Source organism: Quercus suber, unplaced genomic scaffold, assembly GCF_002906115.3.
Source record: "Quercus suber isolate HL8 unplaced genomic scaffold, Cork oak 2.0 scaffold_37, whole genome shotgun sequence".
Lineage (NCBI taxonomy): Eukaryota > Viridiplantae > Streptophyta > Magnoliopsida > Fagales > Fagaceae > Quercus > Quercus suber.
In genome coordinates, this window is record NW_027069502.1 from 258,410 (window position 1) to 263,854 (window position 5,445).

Consider the following 5,445-nt stretch of genomic DNA (forward strand, 5'->3'; position numbering starts at 1 on the left):
AAGTGAGAAAATGCGTGAAAAAGTGAGGTTTTAAAAAATTTTACATAAAAGATAAAAGCTGAGTTTATAAGATAATACAAAACAAACACTCAAATGAGACCACTTCATAGATCGATTGTAAGTTCCAGATAAGTCATGGAAAGAATTGTAATTGCTCTTCGAAAAATGTTAAGTTTATAATATTTTCACAACAAATTTTAAGTAACCGACTATTACTAATGGATAAAAAAAGTGACGTTAGTAATAGACTTATATTATAACCGGTATCAAACCTCTTTTATAGAGTAAAGCAACAGGTAACTTTCTGAGTGCTTGATGGACAGTTTTGTTTTTACCTATCTAATTCCACCGCTAAGGTGGAATCTTCCAATTTATAGTGGACCAAAGAAATCTTTCAACTTCATCATTCTAATTCTTTTAAAAACAATTTGATTTCAATTATATGGGCATCCCACTTAATATTGCCTATTTTGGTGGAGACTCCATCAATAAATTTATATTGACAACATGTCTATCACAGAAACCCTAGCGCGCCTCTATAAATTGGTTAAACTTCTTCCTCTACCGTAATAAGGTCCCAAAGCCTTTTACCCTCTAGTTGGGTAAGTAAATCTTCTTCACTTCTTCCAAAAATATATAGATATTTAAAAGATTAAAACATTGTTTTTTCTTTTCTTTTTCTAGTTGATTATCCTAGTTCCCTTACTTAAGAATAATAATATTGTTTCTTCCTTCTTCTTTGTTTAATCTTTTAAAATTTTTGGTTTTGAATGGCAGCGACAGTTAAAGTTGAAAAATGAGGTTTCTAGAACTTGCTTTAGTCTTGATGATGATGAGCTCTTGTTTGGCCACAAATCGGAAAACTACGATGGTTGAAATGCATGAACAAGAGCAGCGGCAGCTAGACGAGGACATGAGCAATCCAAACGATAACAATGATCACCACACCATTCCTAGACAAAATTTCGGTCCTTATTATGAAGGTGGGGCTAAACCAAAGCCTACGGGCACTTAGCCAAGTGATGCTCTTGTGATGTAGGGCTTAATATATTATAGGCTAGACCGAGCAAAAAATAGTAAAATAAAGCTTTCATCTATGCTTTGAGTACTGGATTGGCCATATAGACTCATATCATGGCCGTGTCTTCTCCAGAATTTCTATGTATTGGAGGTAAGCCGAACCCGTAATAGTATAGATGATATAAATTTGTGCTTGTAATTTGAGTTGCCTACATATTGTATTACTGCAACCTATAACTACTATGTACAGGAATTACGTTATGTGATATAAAACTATAAATAATCATAAACTATGTTTGGAGTATGTTTAATTATTGCTTGGTTATATTTGTGTATATATAATTAATGAAACAGTACGTACTCTGCATGAGACGAATGCAAGCTAAGCTTTTATTTGATATAATTTTAACAATTACGTGCGGGAAGCATTACCACTAGAAAAGTATAGTTATTTAAGAGATCCTTGATTTTTTTTTGGATACAAGATAGAATTCCACTCTATCTTAATCTAAGTGTATATATGTGTGAAGCTCCCTTCTAGAGACTTGAACCCTGACTCTTATCTCCTACACTCTACAAGCACTTATACTTGTGGAGTGACCAACGCACCAAGGATGTGCGGTGGTGATCATTGATGTTTATTTGGAAACAACTTTGAAAATTAGTCTCAATTCATGTGTTTATTAAATTCAATTCAAATGAGGATTTTTTTTTTTTTTTTTTTTTATATATATTAGAAATGGGCAATATTTGTTACAAAGGTATTCGTATAATTATGGTTTTTATATACTTCATGAGTAGAATATTTCATATATACTGCAATATTTGACCTATCACCTTTCTCTCATCATTAAGAGATTCCATTACCATATATATATATATATGTGTGTGTGTGTGTGTAGCACATTATCGTGCCTTGCACATGACCTAAGCTTGGACTCCTTACTAAGTGGGACAACATAACAAGGATTTAGTGCCTAATTAAATCATTAGTTGACTTGAAGTTGGAATTTTATTCTTCTATGACTAACGATTTTTTTTCTTTTTCATTTTATAGTTTGATTAATAGATGCTCTTAGGGCATCTGTTAATAGGTTATTTTAGGAAAATTTTAATACCATTTTTTAAGGGAAAATATAAAAAGTTATCAAAAAAAAATATATCAGTTTTTTTCTTTTCCAATAAAAACTTCTAAAAATATTTTCTAAACAAATGATCTTACATTGTGTTTGGTTAGGATGAATTTAGGGAGGGTGGAAAACATAGGGAGGAAAATATGGTGAAAAATAGTGCTTTCCACTGTTTGGCAAAAGAAGGAAAATAGGGAGGAAGGAAAACCCAAGAGAAAATTTTATCTTCCGGGCCCACAAATTTCTTCCTCCCAAATTGGGAGGAAAAGCCTGGAGAGAAAAGTGCTCTCACAGCACTTTTACCATAATGCCCTATGGAATCAAGTAAAAAAAAAAAAAAACAGAGAGAGAGCGCTGGAGAAAAAAAAAAAAAAAAAAAAAGAGAGAGAGAGAGAGAGAGAGAGAGAGAGAGAGAGAGAAGAGCTATGCCTGCTAATGCTGCTTGCTGGAACATTCTTGAGGGAGGGAAAGAAAATAAAAGAAGGGGAATACAGATAAGGACAACGTGTGGAGGAGAAAAAAAAAAAAAACAAATGTATGGATGAAATGAAGGCTGAGAAAGGAGAAATAATATAAAGAATAAAAAATCTTAATTTAGAAATGTTACCACAATATTTTCATAATAAATTTTAAGTAACAGATTGTTATTAGTTAATATTAGCGAGTAAAAAAATAATTTCAGTAATGGGTTCAAATTAGAACTAGTAACAACTTTCCACATAAATTTTGTTGTAAAAGTATTGCGAAAAATGTTGTGGACGTAACACTTCTCATTGAAAAATATAATTGTTGGTAAATTTTATATTATTCAATGAGTAAAAAAAAATCTATTTATTACCTATTATGTAACAAAGGTATAATAGTCAATTTATATAAACTACATTTTCTATCCTTTCATTTTTCTTTTTAACCAAACAAAACAGTTTTCTACCCTCTCAATTTTCCATCCCTCCAACCAAACACACACGAGAGAAAAATAAATATTTTTTATCCTCCCACTTTTTCATCCTCCCACTAATTTTTCATCCTCCCACTTTTCCACTCCTCCAACCAAACGGACCCTTAAGGCATTCATTAACTTTTCATTTGGTTTTTATATACATTAATAGAATTGGGAATGAGAAAGATTTGAAACCTAAATATCTTCATTAAAAACCTCAAAATGTGTCAATCACGTGAGTTATAAGACTCTTGGGTACAAATTCTTTTCTTTTATGACTTGGATTGTGCATCACAACACATTTCCAAGTTTTGAAGTTATATATATGCCCATAATATATATATATAAATATATTTTTTTTTTAATTTAGTCTTAGCCTTAGTAAATTGAGGGAGACAACACTTTCAATGTATTTTGAATTTAGATTTTGCAAAAGATATGTGTGTCATTCAGGTAATCTCTTTATTTTGCAAGCGTAACTTTCTCCTTAACATCCCAATGAATGCAAGTCTAAGTAAAAATAAATAATAATAAAAAATAAAAAATTGTTCCCTATGTGATTGTGTATTATATTTTTCTATTTTAATTTCACATAAATTCAATATAATTAACTATACTCACAAAAAATTGGTTTCAAAGTTTTTGTTCTCTCAACAAAGTGGAATTAGATTTGTGGGTTCTTTATTTGGATTTTTGGACTATTTTAGTTGATCTTTTGGGCTCATTATTGATCAAGAAACAGATTGTCAAATAGCATCCAAATCTATTTGGTTATATAGTTATATGTTCAATCGGGGTTTTCAGGATGCTGACAATCGTTTCATGGACAACAAAATTTGAGATGGGCTAACATTATTGCTCGAATGCGATTTAATATTTTGCTCGAATTTTCCGATGGTCTTCCACTTCCCAATTTTTTTTTTTTTTTTTGGACATACATAATCATTTATCAGAAAAAAAAAAAAAAAATCCCACAGTCCACAAGCATCAAACCACCAAGGGATCCCTCTTCTATACAAAGGAAAAGAATCAACATCAACAAGGACTCAAGCCTGGCCAGTTTTGGAATTTTTTTATGTTAAAGTTCGGAAAGTGGCAAAAATACCTTCACCCTTCACCTTTGGAAAGCCTCCTCCAAAAACCATTAAATTGAATGCTTATTCTCACCATTAACCAGTACAAAAATACTTCAACCACTTGAATTTTCCCATTCAAGTATGAATCCTCAAGTCCCAGCCAGAGCCACAACGTCAATTCTCCTCTGTCATTGTTTTTATTATCCAAATCCATCCGTATGAAAGCTTTTCAACCTCCATCAATTTTGAACAAGATGGCCCTAGTTTTCTAGATGTTTCCCAAATAATGACTATCTCGTCAATTCCCAAAAAATTTTAGCAGCTCCAATGTTATTTGTTGGATTATAGATTGACCTTGGTTAATTAATTCAATTACCCAAATTGATTAATTAGGTCAAATTACATGCAATATTATGAAAGCACAAAAAAATCATCAAATAATCAAGAGTGCAATAGAAAGTAAATTTTACACAAGATTTGTTGACTAATAGGAATATCTTTCACAAAGCATAAACCCCACCGAGTGATTTTTAGGTCACCACTTCCAAGAATCATTAATCAAAATCAATTAATTTCAAGTACAAAAAATCTCACCCCAACCTGGTCTATCTCAAAACACCTACCTACAATAGAATCCTTATGCTAATCCCCAATTGGTCTTGATTTTGTAGAGACCTCTTCCTTTTGCACGGATCGCAGTACACGACTAACTCCTAGCAACTTGAAACTTGTTGTTGGATGCAAAGTTCTTAAATACACTTGGAGAAAAGATGAAATGACTTGGTCACAAAACCCTAAGGTGCCTAAGAATGCAGTAGCTTCACAATAAGTGTATAGATTCTCTTTGTGAGTCTCTATGTGTGATGATGACTAGTATAAAATAATCATTTTATATCATCTAGTAGGTTAGAGAACGAAACCCTAGATAGCCAAGTCATCAAGGGCTGAAAATTAAATCTGAAATTTCAAGATCTACAAAAGCTCAATAGATCGAGTAGTATCAAGATGTATCAAGATTCATTAACTCTTGATAGCAGCTTGTATTGAGCTAGTGTTGAGGTTCACAATTTTCACACTTGTTTCTTTTTCCAGTTTTCATGTCTTCAATAATGCCACTTGTCTAGTTTATAAAACATATTTCACAATATTCTTAAATCCACCTAAAATTACTCAAATACAAGTAAAGTGCATCTTGTCAAAGGATATGTCAACTACTAAAAAATATGACCCTAGCACCATCACTAGCACAATTCCTCCACTTTAAGATATAAAGAACACC

General features: G+C 31.8%; 1 long non-coding RNA gene across 1 annotated transcript; it reads left to right on the plus strand.

Annotated features, from left to right (window-relative positions):
- Window positions 1–497: 497 nt before the first annotated feature.
- LOC136066518 (uncharacterized) lies at window positions 498–1,324 on the plus strand. The gene is made up of 2 exons (XR_010628010.1): window positions 498–602; window positions 778–1,324. It is a non-coding gene; the product is annotated as an uncharacterized LOC136066518 (long non-coding RNA).
- The last annotated feature ends 4,121 nt before the right edge of the window (window positions 1,325–5,445 follow it).